Source organism: Cryptomeria japonica, chromosome 1 (assembly GCF_030272615.1).
Source record: "Cryptomeria japonica chromosome 1, Sugi_1.0, whole genome shotgun sequence".
Taxonomy (NCBI): domain Eukaryota; kingdom Viridiplantae; phylum Streptophyta; class Pinopsida; order Cupressales; family Cupressaceae; genus Cryptomeria; species Cryptomeria japonica.
In genome coordinates, this window is record NC_081405.1 from 327606447 (window position 1) to 327630699 (window position 24253).

Genomic DNA, 24253 nt, shown 5'->3' on the forward strand with positions numbered 1-24253 from the left:
TGCATGAGAGTGTTTATGTTCATCCCAGTGTATTTGTATATCTAGATTATTGATGTTCGTGATGTTTGAGAAGTACATGTGTTCGATGATCCAACTCTGATTTGAAATGTTATTTGGGGTTCTGTTTCAGATGTCTCCGGTTGGCATGACAAACTCCTCACATGTCTATCCTTCATAGTGTTTTTTATTTTCTTTTCATAACTTAAGACTACATTTTTAATAAATAATAATATTCCCATATCAACAAAGAGATGGAAGCTTTAGAATAGATACTCATTTCAAAAGACATGTGTCTTTGGAATAATGCATTAGAGGTCTTTGTACCCATTAATTATTGTCAAAGGCTTTGTTAAGGATAATGAATCCCTGTGTATTCTCTGAAATAGATTGACCATCTTAATTGATTCACACTCATTTTACACTATCAATTTTGCAATTAGTGGCTGTGATTGACTAACTTGACGCTAACATGCTCTAGGAAAGGTCCGTTTTGGAGCCAGAATAAATGCAGTCAATGTGTTAAGCGTGTTTTGCATCCTTCTTTAACAATCCTTAACAAAGTCTAGTTTTTGTGTTGTATTTTGGATGGGGAGAACATAGGAAGCCTTTTTAACAGTGTTGGCGATGGATCATAGTCATTATTTCTTTGCAATTCCAATGAAATATGTTCTACAACGGAATGTCATGGATTGTTTATGGCTAAACCATTAGCTGGGTTGTACATAACATAGCAACATGCTAACTTTGTATTGTAATGTGAGAATAATCGGTTGTGTGTTGGTTGTGTCATTTGTGGTGAATGTGTGGTGTTATTGATAGTGTGAAGAATATGAATTGCATTTTTTTTGTTTCAGTTCAATCGTGTCAATTGTGTTGCGAAAAAGGTTGAGGGAAACTATTGATCTTGATTATGGGTTACTGGAGCTAAAGGCAAATGATCTCTTGGGAGTTGGCCACATTTGCTTCCCAGTGACACTTGACATCGGCCTGCCTATAAGATAAGTAGTTTTAATTGATTATGCAACAAATTGTATTGTTTGGTGTTGTCACTGTTTAATGCTTGTGACTGGAGAACCAATTTGTATACCCAGGAAAGAGTTGGGCTTTCATATGTGGGACTAGTTTGGCATTCATATCTGAAAGATTTAGGAGTTGGGCTTTCACATCTGGGAGTAGTTGAGGATTTAAATCTGAAAGAGTCGAGAGTTGGGCTTTCAAATGTGCGACCAGTTGGAGATTCAAATCTGAAAGATTCAAGAGCTAGGCTTTTGCATCTAGGACTAGTTGAGGATTCAAATCTGAAAGAGTCAAGAGTTGGGCTTTCAGATGTGCGACAAGTTGGACATTCAAATCTGAAAGATTTAGGAGTTGGACTTTCACATCCAGGACTAGTTGAGAATTCAAATTTGAAAGAGTCAAGAGTTGGGCTTTCAGATGCGGGACTAGTTGGGGATCCAAATCTAAAAGAGTCAGGAGATGGGCCTTCAGGTCAGGGACTAGTTGGGGATTCAAATCTGAATGAGTCACAAGTCAAGTCTCCAATTTTGAACCCATTGTCAAGTCGGCTTCTCAGTGACTGCACAACCACACTGGTAATTCTTGCATTATATTTTTTTTCATCATTGCCTGGCATGGTTGCTAGAAGTTGGGATTTATAAGTGTAAATGTAGATATATACATGGGCATAAAAAGCATCGATGATGTGTGCTATGTTATTGAACAACATTATGATAGTGGTTGTGTTGGTGAGGAAGATGAGGCCATTAGAAATGTAGATGAGGGTGATTAAACTGATGCTCCAGGTGGTGAGAATGAAAAAGGGGATGTTCGTAGTGAGCACGAGGTGAGCATAGAGAAGGAGATTGAACGACAACGTGATTTTGTCAACTCTCATGAACAGGAACAAGGAGGAGGGGTGAGTAACAAGGAAGGCCACTATTAGTCATTATATATTGGATTATCTTTATAATGCTTGATTAGTTTAAAATTGAATGTGACTCTTTGTCTCTATTGGTTGTGCACAACAACAGGCCAATTGTTGGTATTTTGGTATGGTTTTGTCATTGATGTCAACACCTATCACTTATCAACTCTGGTATATAGGCAATGTTCACTGGCAAGCAAGTGACTTAAGCACAATCACCAATATATGGTACATCGGCAGGATATATTGTTCACAGGCACTTGGAATGACATGAAGAACACCTGGTTATGTCGAAGACATCGTTTGGACACTTTATGTTGGAGAATTGTTCATTGGTATATTCATATTTGCAGTTACCAGCAAATAGGTCCAAACTAAGCACTGACAGGCTTATCTATTCCAGATCAGCACAACATGCTTTGGAGATGATTTATTATTATTATTATTGTTGTTGTTGTAAATGCATTAAGCTGACATGTTGAATCGGATATTACATCAGTTATTGATTTATTTGTAAATTACTTTTATTGTAATATCGCGTAGAGCCAACCTACTAAAATTGGTCTTAGATTATGGTATATATGTAAGATCTTATTTGTAAGATCGGATGAAGAATGCGAAATAGAATTGTGTGAAGGTATATGCAAGATTAAGAAGAGCTATACATGTAGACATCATCTGAAGGTTGAAGGAAGGTTTTTGTGAAGATGATCAGAACTACACCGGTACTGAATCTAGCATATAAAGATGCTATTTTGAGCAGTACATCATTATTGGATTTAACCATCCAATTATAGTCAGTGTGACTCCCATTTGTGTTTGAGTAGTGAGCTTTAGGCGCTTGGCCTTTTTGCATGTGCAAACCCCATTTGTATACACATACTATCTGCAGTAGTATCATCTGAATGTGGGTAAGGTTTCCCACCATGGTTTTTCCCCTTATAGGGTTTCCACATACAAACATTGGTGTTATGTGTTGTGGATGTTATTGTCTTTTTGTTTCATGCATTAATCTTTACCGGTACTGCAATTAACTGATAAACTGTCTATCGGCATAAAGTTTGGTTCACCAGTATTAAGCATTAAGTTTGGATAAGTTGTTTTTGGTTTAAATTTATTTGACAACTAATTCACCTCCCCCCCCTCTTAGTTGCCTCTGAGACTTAACAATTGGTATCAGAGCTTAGTCCTCTTTTTGCAGAAGTTTAACAGCTTGAGGAGATCCAATGTCTACTAACTATTTCAGGAAGGACAATCAGAAACTTGATGGAACCAACTATGGCATATGGAAGATCAGTATGGAGACACATCTAACTTGCATTGGAAAGGACATCTGGGATGTTACAAAGAATGACTATACTGCTGTTGTTCCTGGTCAGCCTAGTCTAGCTAACTTAGCTAAAGATGAAGAAAATGATTGCAAAGCAAGAGAAGCACTTTTGAGCGCATTATCAGATCAGCAAATCATGGGGTTATCAGATAGGTCTACTGCTAAAGCTATTTGGGATCATTTGGAAACATTGAATGAAGGAGATTCCATAGTCAAAATTACAAAACTTGAAAGCTTCCGAGTCAGGTATGAAAATCCGAAAATGGAAGAAGATGAAAGGATTTCTGCTTTTATGGAAAGAGTTAATGAAATTATTTTGGGTATTAAATGTTGTGGAGGAACCTTAAGTGAAAGTGAAATTGTTTCAAAAGTTTTAAGAGGATTGCCAATAGCATATAAAATGAAAGTTACTACTATAAATGAGTTAAGAACAATGCCTAATGCATCAGTAACTAGAGATACATTGATTGGAAAACTTTCAGCTTTTGAAATTGAGGAATTTGGTCATGTTGCTACTATAAAGATAGATTTAGCTTTTAAGGCATCAACATCATCTGCACCATCATTTGACAAATCTGATTGGAAAGCCTTCTATGCAAGAGAACTTGAAGAAAGGAGGAGAGAAAATGAAGAGCTTGAAGAATTTGAAACACTATTTGCAAGGAAAATGCCTAAAGGTCTAGTTGGAAGTAAGTATGAAGGTAAAACACCCTTTAAATGTTTTAACTATAATAAGATTGGTCATATGGCTTCAAGATGCCCTAATAGACATGCTAGACTAAGAGAAGAAGCTAGAAGAACATACAAACCTAACCCTGAATATCAAAGATACAGATTTAAGAAGAATAAAGATAAATCTTGTTATCTTGTTGATGAAGGAGTCACTAATGATTCTGATGAGGATCTGGTAGACAATGGATGGGTATTTGTTGCTATTGCAGAAGATAAACCGGGACCTACTGTTCAACTAGTAGAACAGGCCCTAGCAGCTAAAGTTGAAGTTAAGGAAGAATGGATTATTGATTCAGGATGTTCACATCATATGACTGGAGATAAGAGTAAATTCTTATCCTTTCAGGAATATAATGGAGGTCTGGTAAGATTCAGAGATGATAAAGCTTGTTCAATCAAAGGTAAAGGTACTATATCTCTTGATGGAAAGCATAATACTGACAATATTTACTATGTTGAAGGTTTAAAGCATAATCTACTAAGTGTTGGTCAATTAGTTGAAAAAGGATTTTAGTTACAATTCAAGAATGGAAAATGCAAAATCATGAAGAGAACTGGTTTGGAAATTGCAACCGGTAATCAGACTAGAGGTAATATCTTTCATTTGAACTTGAGTGAAAAGGCATGTTTGATTGCACATATTGATGAAAGTTGGCTATAGCATAAGAGACTTTATCATGTAAATTTTGGTTACATTGTGAAAATCAGTACTACTAAGGCAGTTAGAGATTTACCTAAGATTGTCAAACCTCACAATCTGGTATGTAAGGAATGTCAATTTGGAAAGCAAGCTAGAGAAATTTTTAAAAGCATTCCAGAAAAATCTAATAATGCTCTTGACTTAATTCATACTGATCTATGTGGTCCAGCTAGAACTAAAAGCTTACAAGGTGATAGATATTTCATGCTAATCATTGATGACTATTCTAGAATGTGTTGGGTTACTTTTCTCAAAGAAAAATCAGAAGCATTTGGGAAGTTCAAACTATTCAAAGCAATGGTAGAAAATGAAACCATCAAGAAAATCAAATGTCTGAGATCAGATCAAGGAGGTGAATTCACATTTAAGGAATTTAATACATTCTGTGAAGTGAATGGAATCAGAAGATAGTTATCAACACCCTGGACACCACAGTAGAATGGAGTTGTAGAAAAGAAAAACAAAACTATCTTAGAAGAAGCTAGAAGTATGTTATCAGAAGCAAATTTACCACATGTATATTGCAGAGAGGCAATAAGCACAACAGTCTACACATTCAACAAAGTTCACATCAAAGGAGAAACTGGTAAGACCCCTCATGAACTATGGTTTGGTATTACTCCTACTCTTAAGTATTTCAGAATATTTGGAAGTAAATGCTATATTAGAAGAGATGAGCATATTGGAAAATTTGATCCTAGAAGTGATGAAGGAATATTTCTTGGTTATTCATCTAAGAGCAAGGCATATAGATGTTTTAACAAAAGATTGCAGAAAATTGTTGAGAGTACAAATGTGAAGATTGATTAATAGTTTAGAGGAACCTCGAGGTATATAGACTCTGAACCGGCAACAGAGATTTTGACAAATGAACCTAATTTGAATCCACCAGTACAGAGTGAATATCTAGTTACACCTGCATCATCTAAAAATTCCACAATAACTGAGGAACAACAACAAACAAAGATGCCTTGGTATGTAAGACTGAATCATTCTGAAGATCAGATAATAGGAAATAAGTATAAAGGAGTTATGACAAGAGGAAAACTAGAAAATGAAGAGGTATGTCTTATTTATCAAATTGAACCATCATCAATTAATGAGGCATGTGAAGATAAACACTGGATTAAAGCTATAGAAGAAGAATTAGAACAAATAGAGAAAAATAATACATGGACATTAGTACCCCGACCTAAAGATAAAAATGTTATTGGAACAAAATGGGTATTTAGAAACAAACTTAATGAAGATCGAAAGGTAATAAGAAATAAAGAAATACTAGTGTGGAAGGGATATTCACAGAAAGAAGGAATTAATTACAATGAAACCTTTGCACCAGTAGCTAGAGTTGAGGCAGTCAAATTATTCTTGGCTTTTGTAGCACGCAAGAACTACAAAGTATATCAAATGGATATTAAATGTGAATTTTTGAATGGAGATCTTGAAGAAGAAGTTTATATTGAGCAACCTGGTGGATTTTCTTTGACAGATAACAAAGATATGGTTTGTAGGTTAAGGAAAGCTTTGTATGGATTGAAGCAAGCTCCAAGAGATTGGTATGCTAGATTGGATAAATATCTTTTGAAGATTGGTTTTTCTAAAAGTAATGCTGACAGTAATTTATACTATAAAGTGACTAATGATGATATCTTGGTTATAGAAGTTTTTGTTGATGATATAATATTTGGAGGAGAAGATGGATTATGTAAAGACTTTTCTAATGAGATGCAATAAGAATTTGAATTGTCCATGATTGGAGAGATAAAATTCTTTTTAGGTTTGCAGATTTCACAGACTGATAGAGGTATATTCTTGAGCCAATCTAAGTACTTGAAGGAGTTACTAAAGAAATTTGGTATGGAAAATTCTAAACCGGTAAGCACACCTGTGACAACAGCTAATAAATTATCTTTGAAGGATGAATCTGAACTTGTTAATCTGACAAGATACAAATATATGATAGGAGGAATATTGTATTTGACACAAACAAGACCTGATATTATGAATGCAGTATGTATTGTTTCTAGATTTCAAAGTAATCCTAAAGAAAATCATGAATCAGTAGTAAAAAGGATTTTTCAATACTTGCAAGGTACTAAAAATCTTGGCTTATGGTATCCTAGAGATGAAAATTTTGAATTATGTGCATACACATATGCAAATTGGGCAGGAGATGTAGATGACAAAAAAAACACCACCGACAGAGCATTTTTTCTTGGAAACAAATTAATTTCTTGGTTAAGTAAGAAACAAAGTTGTACATCTTTATCAACAGTTGAATCAGAATATGTTGCAGCGGCAACTAATTGTACACATGTATTATGGCTTAAACAAATGTTGAAAGACATAAAGGTAAAATGCAAGGAACCTATAATTATCTATTGTGATAACACTGTAGCAATTGATATATCTAAGAATCCGGTACTACACTCTAAAACTAAACATGTTTATATCAAATTGAATTTTCTGAAAGAGAATGTTGAAGCAAAAGAAGTAAAACTAGTTTATGTGAATACTAAAGAGTAGATTGCAGATATTTTCACTAAACCTCTGCCTAAGGAGACTTTTGAATATATTAGAGATCAGCTTGGGGTCATACCCCCACCGGTAGAGACTTAGACAGTTGATGTTTGTCATCAACCGACAGATATAACAGAGAAATATTTCACTCTGGCTTTGATGAGGAAGCTACTTCTCAGGGGGAGAAGTTGATCTAATGGTGTTGTTGGTATAATGGTTGGTATTTTGTATTTGAACCTGGTTTTTGTATTTCTTTGGCATTTGATGTCAAAGGGGGAGAGATTGATATAGAAAAACATAAGAAAAACATATGATATTCCTAGGGGGAGAGATTGTTGGAGAGACTGATTACTCTTTGTATCTAAATTTTGATTTCTGGTTATGATCTCTTTTTGGAGATTGTTGGTTTTTGGTATTTGGCATTTCTATTTTGGCACTTTGATGGTTTTTCCATCTTGTGTTGCCATCAAGGTCAAAGGGGGAGATTGTTGGTATTGTGGTATGGTTTTGTCATTGATGTCAACACCTATCACTTATCAACTCTGGTATACAGGCAATGTTCACTAGCAAGCAAGTGACTTAAGCACAGTCACCGACAGGATATATTGTTCACATGCACTTGGAATGACATGAAGAACACCTGGTTATGTCAAAGACATCATTTGGACACTTTGTCTTGGAGAATTGTTCATTGGTATATTCGTATTTGCATATTTGTTGTTATCGGCAAATAGGTCCAGAATAAGCACCGACGGGCTTATCTATTCCAAATCAGCACATCACGCTTTGGAGATGATTTATTATTATTATTGTTGTAAATGCATTAAGCTAACATGTTGAATCGGATATTGCATCGGTTATTGATTTATTTGTAAATTATTTTTATTGTAATATCTTGTAGAGCCGACCAACTAAAATTGGTCTTGGGTTATGGTATATATGTAAGATCTTATTTGTAAGATCGGATGAAGAATGCGAAATAGAATTATGTGAAGGTATATGCAAGATTAAAAAGAGCTATACACGCAGACATCATCTGAAGGTTGAAGGAATATTTTTGTGAAGGCGATCAGAACTACACCAGTACTGAATCCAGCATATAAAGATGTTATTTTGAGTAGTACATCATTATTGGATTTAACCATCCAATTGTAGTCAGTGTGACTCCCATTTGTGTTTGAGTAGTGAGCTCTAGGCACTTGGCCTTTCTGCATGTTCCGACCCCATTTGTATACACATACTATCTATAGTAGTAACATCTAATTTTGGGTAAGGTTTCCCACCGTGGTTTTTCCCCTTACAGGGTTTCCACGTACAAACATTGGTGTTATGTGTTGTGGATGTTATTGTCTTTCTGTTTCATGCATTAATCTTTATCAGTACTACAATTAACTGATAAACTGTCTACCAACATAAAGTTTGGTTCTCCAGTATTAAGAATTAAGTTTGGATAAGTTGTTTTTGGTTTAAATTTATTTGACAACTGATTCACCCCCCCCCCCCTCTTAGTTGCCTCTGGGACCTAACACCGATTGCAAAAGAGAACATATTAATGGTAGATTGCACTACATTTGTCTCTTCCATTATTGTTCTGAAAGTGGAGGCCATGAGTTTTGGGATTTGGGGAGGCTTAATATGCATAGATCCAATTAACATCAACTTCCATTATTGGGGATTGCACGATGCAGTCATCAACCATGTGGTAGTGGACAATGCAATGCAGATCATACAAAGAAATCATCGATGCACTTGAAAAAGAGGGAGTCTAATATCAAATACCAAATGGGTGTACAACACAATATGCAAAAAAAGTGTCACTGATCAGGTGTGCATGAAATATAGCAAGAAAACACATGATGAGCTTCCTACCAAAGGGAAGGAAGAGATAAAGGAAGCTATGCAGGTGTACGACAATAGTTTGGTTAGGGAGGCAAGAAGGAAGAAGGTTTTAGAGTTATTGGAAAGAAAGAATATTTGCAACAAAGGTAATTTTTAGTGATCATATTATTTTGCAGTATACTAAATTCCTTTAAACATTTAGAGAATTACTTATTGAGTTATCCTATCCCGATGCCCATATTTTAAGTGATAGTGCAGGCCATGGTGAGGAGGTTCTGGCATCGAAGGATAATCATGAAACAAATGTGCCAATGAATGAGGTTGCATCTATTTCATTGGGGAAGCAAAAAAAGAAGAATGTTGTGGAAAAAACAAGGTTGACTTCAGATCCTGAAACAAATGAGGGTGCATCTGTTTTGTCAAGGAAGCAAAAAAAGAAGAATGCTACAGAAAAAAAAAAGGCAGACTTCACATCCTAAAACAAATGTGTCAGTCAATGAGTCTGCATGTGATTCATCGAGGAAGCAAGAAAAGAAGAATGCCACAGAAAAAACAAGTCCAACTTCAGATGAGGGGACATGTTTGTCATCGAAGGTGATTGTTTGTTGGTCTGTCCATATGTGTGTTTTCATTGCATGGTATGCCTTGCACTCCACTGTGTAGTATGTTGACTATTTCATCCATGTCATTGTAGGCTGATTTTGATGGGGTCCGTGGAGGGAGCATGGATTGTCTCGTGGTATTGGATGACATGGAACACAGTGTGCCCAAAAAATTAAGTCAAAAACCTCGGTCATCTGTTAGGTATAAGTTTGTTTCATCAAAGAAGGTGAAGGAAAGGTCAAATGAAAAATTGGGTGCATGCAGTGGTGAGAAGATTGTGGAGCAGTCTCCTGAGTTGGGGTAGATGATGGATGATAAGAGAAAAGAACAGTCAATGTAGTTTCTTGATGACACTATGTGTAGTGTTCCCCAAAAACAAAGTCCAAAATCACAGACGTCTATTAGGAGGAAGAAGGTGAAGGAGATGACGATTGAAAAACTGAGTGCATGTAGTGGCGAGATGATTGCAGAGTAGTCTCTTGAACTGGGGCAGAGGTTGGAGGATAGGTGCAAAGATGAATAGGTAATGCAGTGCCATTGTGCATGACATGTAGTGTTATATCATCATATGGTGTGTTATACTATAGAGTAACTCTTTTTGTATGTAGTCAACCACGGTATTGGATGAGAAACTTTAGAAGTCTATTTCGAGGGAGAAGCTGAAGGAGACGTTGAATGGAAATTTGAGTGCATGCAGTAGTGAGAAGATTGCAGAGGAGTCTACTCAATTGGGGCAGACATTGGAGAATAAGAGCAGAGATGAACAGGTATTGGGCTCTTATTTTGGATAACAGGTGGTGAGAGGCAGTGTTATACTGCAGAGCATTTTTTATGATGTTGTGGTTTGTGTCCATTATCTATGTTCCTATTATTGCCTTACTCATTTAAAATTCATTGGTCTTGGTCCAGTAGTGTTCGTAGGCATATGGGTTTAATGTGTACTTACACTCTTGTACAATGTGTCATGTTTTGTAGCATAATCTGATAGAAGAAAGCATTGAGAAAGAGTCTGGGGGAAATGATGGTGGATGTACAAATGCAGACCGTGACCACAAGGGGGCAATAGGTCAGGAGAGATAGCTATTTTGGTACTATTGTATTGCATTGGCATGAATTGATTTGCCTATGTTTGATGGATAGGTATAAATAATTTTATTTAACCGACCACATCCACTCATTATTGATGCAGAAAACAGTGGAAGACAAAGAAGAGTGTGCCAAAGAAGATGCTCACGTTGTTGTTGTTGGAGTTGAAGTCCACCTACTACTGGATGGGGTAGTGGTTGGGGAAGGCATTGTTGATGGCCTAGGGAAGGGTGCAATGTGTCATACTATTCCATCCCTATGACATTTTGCTAAAGTTCGCATTGTCAAAGTATTTGATGCAAATGCCCACCTGCCTTGCCCAGGTCCTTTCGCCCATGTCTTGTTGGATTCCCTAAACTTGTGGGTGGTGTGGCCTATTGAAGACCTAGTCTATTCCCCACCCATGGTAAGTTTCAAAGATGACAAGATCCCTTCCTCTGTCTTCTCATTCCATCATTTATCTTATTCCAATGGAATGAAATAGGCAACACTTGTATGATGTCGTTTGTATGTGGTAGGATAAAGTTGGAAAAAGTGTCTAGCCACAAAAAGAGGATGTTAAATGCAGCCCTGTGATCAGATGGGTAAGCCAGAGGCTACAATCACTTGGCATCACCCCTCCCTAGTTGCATGAAAATGAGAAGAAGCATAAAGTATTTTATGGTGTTGTCAACTCCATTGCACAATCCAGACAGCGGAGGTGATAATATTTTTTGATCATAGTTGTTGTTCCTCTTTCCTAATATTTAGAGTGAGATACTGTGGTGGAAGATTAGTCTTGATAGACTATTCAGATCAGATTTGGAGATGTTATATTGAGATGACTTTGCCTTACCATAGTTTAAACCCTCTCAATTATTGTTTACGTTTTAAATGAATTATACTTTATTTTCAACCTTTCCTGCTATTTTAAGAAACATAACTGTAAAGGCTGGATTTGTTGAACTGTTTCATGGTGATCCTGCACCATCAACTACCCTTTAATAACTTCAGAAAATTGTCTTTGGTGTGGAACATTTTTAATAATGATAGTGGATGGTACAATAAAGTCGATGATAGTCGTTTATTGTTCAAGTTTTGTTCAAGGTCTCTTACATATTGCATATGCATAAGTTTTGTTATTGCGTAGCAATAGGGTTCCTGCAACTCTTTTACGTATACAAATCAAGCAGAATGTTTGATTGAAATTGTGAACCATGTGCTCTTTCTACTGTAGCATACGACAATTCAATATACCATTGTTATTATTTGTTTTTGAAAACAGAATCTGAAATGAATTAACAGCAAAAAATAACAAAAAAAAAATTAATTAAAATACATGAGACTTCTATTATAGTTTCATGGCAGATGTGTAATAAGTTGGATGTAGGACGAGGAGTGGTGAGTGATGGAGTTATCTTCCCAAAACATGGATTCCCAATTGGCAGGTAACCTGCCACTCAAGTGCCTAGTTTAGTGAACATGTCAACTTTAGTGAACACGTTAACTTTTGTATTGTACATAATGTTATTCATGCAAAAAATGCAACATATACCTGTTCATTTCATGTTGGCATAAACTATTGTTTCCTACATTTTTCATGTTGTCTTTCCCACCTATCTACTGATACTTCTTTTTTGGCATTGTTTGCAGGGATGGCAATGGGAAGAGAATAGACAGGAAAAAGAAAGGGTGTCGAAACATCTGTTCTGCAGAATGGAACACCTGCTACAAATTCAAAGGTGAATGGGACACTCAATGTTCTCACCTCCGATGGTGGTCTAGGGAAGTTTGCAAGACAACCACCACCACCCTTTGCAGACTGGAATGATGGGATGGACAGAATGAATTTTGATGCCATGCATATAGAACTGCTAATGCAGAAGGTCGAAATGGCCCACACTGAAAATGAAAGGATGAAGGGGATAGTTTCTGATCTTGAATGGAGATTCATTGAAGTGAAAAGGAGATGCACTGAACTCAATAAGAAATGCACTGAACTCAATAAGAAATGCATGGAACTCAATAACAAGGTCATGGAATTGGACGATAAGAATATGGACCTTGAGCTGGAAGTGTGTAGACTACATATGGTGAATGAGAGACAGGAGGTAGTGCATGAGGTGTGCACTAAAAGCAGCATAATCATAAGTGACTAGATGCAGGGCATGCTAGATGTTTATGCACAACATGCTCAGTACTGGAAATAGAGGTACGAGGAGGTGTCTTCCCCCGTAACCCATGAAGATGATGGGAATGATGTGCCTCCCCTTACTCTGACCACTGGGGGAAACAAAAGTCATTTAAATACTCAACCTCTACCTCCATAAAAGGCTTGTACTACTACAAAAGTTTTCTAGATGTATATTGCTGACTCCTATTGAATAAAACGTCAACAGTGGTGCAGACTGTTTGTAATTAGACATATTCTTTCATTTAAGAAAACACTTTGTATCCTTCATGAATGGTTATTTTCAATAAATGTGATTGACTTCACTTAAATAGCTTCAATGGTTAATGATTGGTTTCTTGTACACTTTTCATGCTTTCTAAATGGTCATATGTGGCTTTTCTACACGCCTTGTATGATGAATTCTTTTCACACTTCTCTTAATGACTTCCAAATTAGTCTTGGCAAACCAAGGCAGGTGAATCTATACCTGAAACCTAAATCTGTAGGTTAAAGGTTTTTATATAGCGGCTTTAAAAGAACCAGTAATTGTATGATGGCAATTTTTCTTAACGTCCACCTACTTATAATAGTTTCTTATTGAAGACTGAAAAATGCTTATTTATAAATGATGGATAAAATGAATCACAAGTACATAAGATAGCTCAATGAGTATTCTTCTTCATAAATATTAAATATAGATCAATGATTATCTAACTATTTAAGCTTTATTACATGAATAAGGTGGAGTATAACACACAGGTTAGTTATACTTGTATTCTGTAAACAAAGAAGCTGATATTCAAAGTAACACTTCATATATATGTGAGAAGTGTTAGTCGTTTTGGTTGATTCGTGGACTGGCTACCCGCTAATTCCACATCGCCATCTCACGGTGAAATAGACTAACATGTCGTGTTAGTCAATTTCACCATTTCATGGGCATAAAGGAAATGGTGGCCTGCCAATCAGTGAATCAGTGAAAATGACTAGCACAACGTGTTAGTCTATTTCGCAGTTTCGTGGGCGAAAAGGAAATGGCGGCCATGCATTCTGTGAATCAGGGAAATTGACTAAGCCATCATGTTAGTCAATTTCCTTGATTCACGGATTGCTTGGCCACCATTTCCTTTTGGCCCCTGAAATGGCGAAATAGACTAGTGTTAGTCATTTTCGCCGTTTCGGGGGCCAAAAGGAAATGGCGGCTAGGTAGTCTGCAAATCAGCGAAATCGACTAGCACGATGTGTTAGTCAATTTCACCATTTCACATGGCAAAAGGAAATGGCAGCCAACCAGTCCTTGAATCAAGAAAATTGACTAACATAAATAGACTAACACGGCATGTTAGTCTATTTCACTGATACGCGGACTAGCTAGCTGCCATTTCCTTTTACCACGGGAAATGACAAAATAGACTAACACACCATGTTAGTCAATTTCTGGCTCCAAAAGACTTTTCTTACATCGTGTTAGTGACAGGTTAGTCAATGGCAATCATTTTGGAGCTAGAATAGCTTCAACCTTTCCTTTTGGCCCATGACACGGCAAAATAGACTAACAAGGCATGTTATTCTATTTCGCTGATTCGTGGACTACCAGGCCGCCATTTCCTTTGGGCCCACAAAATGATGAAATAGACTAACATGGTGAGTTAGCCTATTTTTCCATTTCACGGGGCAAAAGGACATGGTAAAGACAGTCCACGAATCAGCAAAATCGACTAACACGACATCTTAGTCGATTTCACTAATTCGCGGACTACCTGGCTACCATTTCCTTTTGCCCCACGAAATGGAGAAGTAGGCTAACACACCATGTTAGTCGATTTCATTGAATCATGGACTATATTTACCATGTTTGACAACTTTGTCGATAATTTGTACTATATGTAATTTATGTTCAATTTTTAAGTTTCCTTGTTGATCACTTATGAAGTTATTTTATACTATCTGCTAGTGTTATACACATAGTCTAGTGCTATCTTCAATTATCTTGCCCCATTCCCTTTGATGACATGTAATGAATTGTTTATATTATAACAATAATGCATTTCTAAAACCTAACCTCCTTAATTAATCTTGTTGATCTATCTTAAATGAAACATTGACATACTTGCATCATCATGAAGGAGAGAAAATTGTCTTCAATCCAAGTGTTCACAATTTACACATTTGCATTCCATATCTCACATCTTAATTTCATTGCATATCAAAATTGCATTATTACAGAAATCAATGCTATTCCTTTTAGAGTAGACTTAATGATATGACATGTTTAGAGAAAGGATTATATTTATTAGATTATCTGCATTCCATATCTCACATCTTAATTTCATTGCATATCAAAATTGCATTATTACAAAAATCAATGCTATTCCTTTTAGAGTAGACTTAATGATATGACATGTTTAGAGAAAAGATTATATTTATTAGATTTAAATTAACATATAAAGTGTATTGGTTTGTAGACATATAAATTGTAAACATAATCGACATAGACATATAAATCGTAAACAATCAAGACAAACGACGTACAAAGATCGGCTATATAACCATAGAAATGAACTACTTTATAAAAAGAGCATAGTCATATAGGAGAAGTTATACAATTTTAATGAGAGGACCTCCTCTGGGTTGGGAATCTACTTTTTATCCTGGCAAACCTCAGTGTTGGCTGAAGACTATCATAACCCATGAAAATGCGGGTGTAGTCCATAATAAGGAGGTTCCATGGAAAGAATGTCGTGACATCCTCGATACTCTCATCAAAGTATGGCACCAGGGACTGTCCACATCTCCAATGGGGTTTGTCAGCACATATTATGTGAATCCGAGGTAGAGTGACTGGCTAGTACATAAGGGCGAAATACACTGGCCATAGTCGCCTTTACAAAGTGACTGTCACCAGAGCCGACAATCTAGCAAACAACATCACCTCTTCTATGTGGACAATGTGCATATTGTCCTTGGTATAATGTCTTCCCATTTGAATGGTCCACTCACTGCCTGTTTGGGAGTTATTGTTTGGATAATATCTGCAACAATGATATCCGGGAGGTGCTGAAATAAGGCACACTCCTCGTCGTTCTCTGCCAACCTCTATAGTAGTCTGTAGATACATACGATAAGAGTGTTATTAATATAACTATAGCATTCAATAAATGTAAGACATAAGAGTGTTAAGCACTAAAAAAATGCAAGACATAATCACACCATAAGAGTATTAATTATTTAACTAGAGCATTCAATAAATTGAAGACATAAAAGTGTAATACTGAAAATTAAGTTGCGTAAAACCTACGCCTATTGCCTGATGTGTATGTGAAAGCCATTTAGTGATAAAAAATGATGAAAAACAATGGACCTGCATACAAAGATACATTATAAAAGATGGTTAGGGATAGTAATAGTAAACATTAAAACACAACTACAATAAACAAAGTTGTTCCATACTACGCAACAGGTTGAATGAAGAATGGCTAAACATCAAGCACATATATGACATAGTTACAAACATAAAGCTTAATCTGAACAAATAATACCAAAATTAGTATCAGGGAGGATCATTTTGTGATCCCTGTCCACGTAAAAGACCATCAAAAGCCAATCGCTGAAGATGACTCCTATGGCCCGATGCTGAGGGTGTGCCAAACACTGTCACACATAAGTGTGGATCACTTTCACCAACTACAAGACATGATGACTAAATAAACATGTGCAACATTTACTTTTTTAGAAACCACTTATAGGTGACACTAGAGTACCAACCCATATCAGACACAACCGATGCAGTGGCAAGGACATGTGGTTCTGGTGCTTGGGCCAATTGCCTCTTTCCCATTGTCCTCCTAGAAGTCTCAAAGGGGAACTCAAAGGTGATAGGTTGTTGAACATCATGATAGATATCACTCATAGTACTCTGCCTATGTTGTCGTCAATTGCAACGATGGACCCAACTTGCACTAAACCAAGGCTACATACATTTGATGGTTGTATTGGCTGGATCGCTACAGGGACTAAAATCAAATGACATGGCACTGACATTCTGAAGATCAGCCATGAACCTATCCAGATAGCCTACAAATGCCATTAGTTTATTGCCTGAACCTGACATTGTTTGTGACAACATGTTTAACTTTCTGTTTTCTTCATTCCACATTATGGTGTCCACATCCTCTAAATTTGTATGTGCATTAGAAATGCTATCAACGACAAGTTTAGGTGTTGGTTTTAAGTAGAAGTTGGAGTCGACATAAGAATAGGATCTGTATGAAACAAGATCTTATAGTGAAGTACACATCTTTTAAGTTAGCAAAGATCAACATTCATGAACATCCACTTACTTGGGACATGTGAATTGTGGAATCAATTGTTCATCATTGCAACAACCTTCAACACATTCTTGCACATGATTCCTCGCAAAATCCATGGACATCCATAGATGTAGAAGTGATCCCCAAATTTCCTAACCACATACTAGTTGCACGAGGACTAACTTTTCACCCAATACCAACCAGGAGTAGTGTCCTCTGGAACACAATCGGCATCAAGAGTTTCCTTTGCCCTCTCCATACTAGTTTGCAAATGTGTCAACTTGTAGTTTTTGATAAATCCAAAATCTACAATTCTCGCTTATGCTGGTAGAATGGTTCCACTTTATACACGAGTATAAAATACAGATTGTCCATCCTCCTCGAGCATGTCTTTTTATCATCTCTTAGGTGCAGTGACTTCAATTTTCCATGGTATGATTCAATGGCATTATTTGTGTCCTGGTTAGCACGATTGAAATTCTTGAAGTTTTTCGCCCACATAGCTAGCCAAAAAAAAATTGAAAAAAAGAAATTAAAAATAGGAGTAGGATGTCAACTACCAAACGATAACCAAAATGGGTAACAAGTCATAAAGCCAAGTCGAATGTAATGTCCAACTCACTGATATAGCCTTCTCCTTGACACCATGTTTTGTAGAAGTACTCTAGAAAATGTGGCTGATCACTAAATTTGGCAAAGAAAGTGTGCAGCTCCTCCAGAGTGCTCTCTTCACTTTCATGCATTGCCATCAATATCACCCCTAGAGGGTGAAAAATGTCCATTGCTCTTTCCTTTGTTGCATACTTGTACACATTCTTCAACCATGCTCGATGCACGTGCCAAATACAAAGTATGACACGACATTCAAAAACACTCCTATTAGGAACAAAACAATTAATTGAGCTGAGAGCCTGCTCATTTGAAATAAAACGTAGACCAACGTATCATAATGTTTGATTTCATGTAGACAAACATTTCGCTCTTGCACTTACTCTATCGCTTGAATCTCTGCACTCGCATCATCCATGATAAATGCATTGATCCTCCAATCAGGCCTCTTTTCCTTTCCTTATCTCCGCAACTCCATCAACCACACCTGGATATCCTCGATCTTGTTCTTCAATGTCACAACCCATGCAATGGGCACCCCCGATTATTTCTTGTTGAAGATGAGACACAAATACAATTGATACTATTTTAAACAACAAACAGGAAGATCATGAGCATCCACAAATCAAATGGGCTGCATGAAAATAGGTTAAGTTTGAAGAGACTTACCCCGTATTTGTTTGTTGCAAATGTCAAATCCATTGAGATGATTGAGTCATGCAAGAATCAAGCCATCATGTCAAGCATCCAAGACATTTGTATTCCCATAATGAAATATCTGTCGGCACCTTGTGGCTTCTGGAAAAAAAAGAAATTTGCCTCATCTTCTTTTTCTATTCTAAGATGCTAGTGGCTTTGTGCAATGCTTTCGTGACCGAATAGAATGGACCCTCGTCTCCGCATTCATAACATCCTTGCATGTGACGAATGAATCTCTCTTCTTCAACATGTCTGAAAAATGGGATCATCAAGATGTCTATCCATAATAGCATCAACACTCACATCCATCAAAAACAACCTCTCTATATATGCTTTACATTCATCGGAAATGTTTGGTGCAAATTGAGAGCACAACTCATTGTTGGTATCATCCACGCCATGACAAGCTTTACCATTTTTGTCTACATGCAACAGTTGCTTCAATATGAAGATAGCCACATCTAGCCTACCATATAACACCTTAACAATGAAGTGGCATATACAACCTCTTTTTTTTTTATATGTCCTGGTGTGCTTCTTATTCGACAACTTTTTCCTATTGTCTTCTGGTCCATATGAACACCAATACCTTCAAAAACAACTCTCATATTATCAACAATAATCATAATGTCATTAAACATAGACAAATAATAGGAAAGAATGTGTCTACGAACCGGTTGTATATCTTTGTTGTATGCGTGTTGTGCACAACACTATCGTGCTCACTGTGTCGCTTTCAGAGGAATTGGGTTTCAACACCTTTGCGCAACGATTCCCCTCTGATGAATGCATCCAATCTACTGAGTGGAATTGCTGCACAGAGGTCTTTCATTGAATCATTTTTGACACAAATTGGCATCCACTGAATATCCCTTGAACAGAAATGACGCAAACCTTCACCAGCATCTTGAACTTCCAATACCATAATGTCCTACCATTTTTGGTGTTTTCTCATTCTAGTCCTATACATATTGGACAAAGATAGAGATATTGTCAACAGTAAATAGCCATAGTGATGATATCTTTAGTGTGATAGTGTTTTGAGATAGTGCTTGATGTCAAATGTGTTTGCCATGATATTGGTCGCTTGGCACAAATGACTTCACAAAGCTACATTACTATTAGGTTCATCCTGTTAGCACATATTTTTTAAAAATAGTTTTGTGCTATATATGGATGCTTTTAGTTTCTTCATAAGAGCATTTACTGTTGGATTGTATGTACAGGTGATATGTTGTAGTATCTTCATGAAAAAGCATCACTTGGGCATATTCAAGGGAATGTTGAGTACTATGGCATTCTAGTAATCCTCATCTTGATAATTAGTTTCATTGCAGAAGTACTTTTGGAGGATCAACATAGAGTAGGGTCATGAACATGTTTAGAGATGTTAGTGGTATGGGAGAAGCCACCTTTTAGTATGGTTCTTAAAATTTGCATCCATGGAAAAGGGCTTCTTTTGTAAAAAAATGAAAAATTCTCATTGTCGGCATAAGTTACCCCGATGAGATCACCCAAGGAGGACGGTGTGTTGATCGGAGTAACTCATGCCGCCATTGTTTTCAAAAGCATGAGCAGCCAGAAAAAGTGCAACTAAGTGGAAACCCATTGGGGGGGGTTACGGTGATGGTGTGACAAGAAGACGAGGTCATCAGGTTAACATACAATATTGGCAATAAGGAAAAAATGTTATCCCAATACCCGATGGGGTTATTGGTGGAACTCTTGCCGATAACTGATGAGGTGATGCATTCATAGCGATGACATCGGGTTGTTGAGAGGTCCTAATTTATGTTACCCCAATACCTAATACACCAAATAAAGAAGGTGACTCTATCAAAAAGACTTTCTCTGATAAAGTGGTGCCATTCAAGAAAGGAAGAAGACTCATCGAGATAACATACATCATCGGGGAGATGCATTTTGATTTATCCCAACACTTGATAAGGAAGATGAGCTCATCACAAGCGAAGTGAATACATCAGGAAAGCATATGTCGATAGAGCAAAGTAGCCTAATAAGGAGAATAAGGTGCGAAAAGACTCATCGGGATAACTGACGTCACCAGAGAAACATTTTTTGAGTTGTGTTGATGCCCGATGGTCAGAATGCCACAGAGGATGCGTCTATCGGGGAGACTATAACCATCGGAAGCAAGGAGAATAGGCTACGTAATCGCTTGATGAAGAAATCGGTCAAAGTCACACCGATCAATAGAAAGTTATATGCCATGGGACCATCGGGTGAAGTATTAAGTGACTTATTCTGAAGTTCGATGGAGCGAGTAGAGGGATAAACAGGAGGAGATTTCATCAGAGAGACATACCTTGATCTAACATAAAGCAAAGCTTGCCACTTAAGAGGGAAGGTAGATCCATTGGGATAAGTCAAGCCATGATGAAAAAGGGGGAATAGTTGGGGTGAGATCCGATGGACTAATTAGAATGACCTATGCTGATAGGCGAGACAAAAAGGTAATTGAAGGAACATAAAATTTGGGTGGCGCCAAGTAATTGAATTATCAGGTAGGGTTATGTCGAATAGCCATTGGAATATCTGATATGATGACCACTATTAAATGCTCGCGATCAGGTGGATTTGATGCGCATGAAGAAAAATTGATGAGTTTTGATTGTTAAAGACTCTAGTCATGGCATATCCAGCATAAAGAAAGAGTTCTCGTGACGGAATTATTCACAGTTTCTTCAACCATCAACATTGAAGTTGCAGATAGGAAGCGCAGGTAATTTGAGAATTCAAGCACTTAATCATGGAGGCTTCTAGTTCAGAAGGGAAGAGAAAGGTCATAGAGATTTTAGATACATAGTGCACTAAATCAAAAAAGATGAAGCATGTGGAGGGTGTGTAGAAGCGAAAAATTGAACCAAGACATGATTGACCAAATGGAGTCGTCAGGTGCTAAGTCAAGGAGATCTAAAACCTATTTGCCACCCAAGGATCAATTGGAAGATAATTACAAAGAGGTTGGAGATATCTGGACAACCATAAGGGGCCATGAATTGTTTTTGTATCTCTATTTGAGGTAGAACAAGGATATGCCATTGTCGAACCCTTGGATGATAAATTTGGGCAGATTGGTTTTCCCAAATGTTTTTGTGAATCTCAGATTATTGGAATTGCTTACTAGGAAATACAACAAAGAAAAAAGATGCATCCAATTGCCTAATGGGGATCTGTTCATCTGGATATCTGTCGGGACCATTCAGGAGGTCTTTGGTATGACTTATGAGTCATACATGCCCCTATCCTTTACAAACCTAGAAGGAGAGTATACCCAAATGGACACTGCTCACATAGTGTGGAAGTTAGGGATTCACAAGAAGGAGAAGGGATGACTTATAGAGCAGGATGGTCCTCCCTTTGAAATCACTTTGTTCAGACAATACTTGTAGTACACATATTGGGCATGCGGCCAGGTCTATGGGGAAGAAGTTCTTGATGTTACAAGGATAGGCCCATTAGTGTTGGCTGCAAACATTCAAATGCATGAGCCAAGGCCATTTGATTATGCAACTCACTTGGCAGAGAAGTTCCATAAAGGATTCTTGAATTTGGAAACAGAGCCTAACCCTACTTTCAAATTTTACTCATTGCTAATGCATATGGTTTTGTTTCATGGGCAGATGAAGGGTTTGTGGCCAGAAGAATTAAAGGTGACTTCCAGGAAAAAGGAAGGACAAGACCAACCAATCCAATTATGGGTATCCCTGTGGGACTCAAGGTTTAACAAATCACACTATGTGTTGTTTGAAGAATACTTTGTGAAGCTCTTGTACAAATTATTTGGGGTGGAGTGTGATGGATCTATCTCATTGGAGATTAAGAGATTCTTGAGACCCCATGCTTTTGGAGACACTAGAGTCAACCACAATTGGGGTGACTGGTTTGTATGCCAAAATTTCACCTTTTTCAGGGTTTATGGTTTTGAGGGTGTTCCATATATGTTGCCCACATTAGTTCCTGATATGATTGCCTATTTAGAAATTGTTAGGTAGCTTAGCATGTCAAATCCCAAGCATTTAGTTGGTGCACACAAGCAGGTGTTTATGCCTAGCACTTTACATTTTGGAGATTTCACCATTGTCTCTACTAAGGCTTATGAAATGATAGAAAAGAAGCTGGTAGAGGAGTACAATCTGTATGGACACTAGGCTCAGAAGAATTATGATCTAGAGGGATACATCCTCCATTGTAGGAAGAGCCAAAATCTGGGAGAGTATTTGCATATCCCCTTAGAGGTTGATGATCTATTCATAAATAAGGAATGGAATGAGGTTGTTGTGGTTTTGGAGGAATTGAACAAAATATTGGAAGAAAGGAAGTAGAGGCTTCAAGAACTAATAGAGGAAGGAGATTCTAAGAGAGGGTCTAATGAGAATATAGTTGTATCAACCCTCCGAGCACCTGACTTAGAAGAAGTGGTAGAGATCCATGGGCAAGCCAAGGTGAGAATGAATGAAAATGCAGATGTAAGAATGGAAGAGCATGTTGCCTTTATTGCAGATGAAGTTTTTGTACAGTCTAAAGAGTTTAAATCATTTTTGTCTCGCTACAAAGGGAAAAAATTGAGGGAGAGCATCCCAAATGTTACCCCAGAGAATGAAGTAGAGATGCTTAAGAAATTGAAAGAAGACATTGATGCAAAGGTGGCCATAATGACACCACAAAGAGGGAGATAGCTTCTTAATGAGGTAGGTGTCCTCTTGTTCCCAGGTTGGGACTTAAGTGCCTCTTTCATTTTTGATAGCTTGTTGCATTCTGATAGAAAGGATGTAAAGTTAGATATATAGGGTGTAAATGATATTTTTATTGGATCAAGGTATGATCCAAATGAAGAGGAAATGTTGCTTTGGGCCTTGTACCCTCCAAATAAGAGACCCAAAATTATAGATGTGGATAAGGAAATTGGGCATATGATGAAGCTAAAAGTGGGAGAGGTTAATCCAATTGTCACCACAGATTTGGGGATTGACATTGCAAAACTGAATAAGGCCCAAATGCAATGGGTAGTGAAAGAGGGTCAAAAATATAAAAGTTTATATGAAGACATTTTGAGAGGTCATGGACATGAAGTGCCACAAATAGTAGATATAGGTGCTCAGTGGAAGAAGAAGTCTAAGGAGAAGATGAAAGAGAACATCAAGCTAAGGAGGCAAATCCAAACTGCCAAGGTAGATGTTTCTTGTGTTCTATTGACTAATAGGTTTGAGTATTTATTGGAAATCCTCAGAGAATTCTGGGTGAATTTTTAGAAGACCTTGGACAATATTGTTTCTCATAAGAGGGGCTAAAGGCACTATTGAAGGATAAGAATGCCAATGAGAAAATAGTTGAGAAGATGCAAAGAAGGTTGAACAAACACGAGGCATTTGGTGTAGATATTGAGCAAGAATTTACTGACTGCAAGGATATTGATAGGTATGGTATACCAGATATTGTGGATGATGCAGAGTAGTTAAAAGAAAGATGGATTTGGATTATAGAATGCCATAATGTACGCAGTGTATCCCTTGATGTTGCCCGGGCAGATATTTTGGACATAAAGGAAACAGGTGATCAGATGGAGAAGATGGTTACCATGGAGATCGTTGTCAGAGATATCATGTTCAACAAAAGCACTCATAAGGACAACAAGTATTTGGAGCATATTCAAAAATGTAACAAATTATTGGATGACCAAAATTGACTTCTTAGTTTATAATTTTGTTTTATGTCTAGCAGTTAGGCA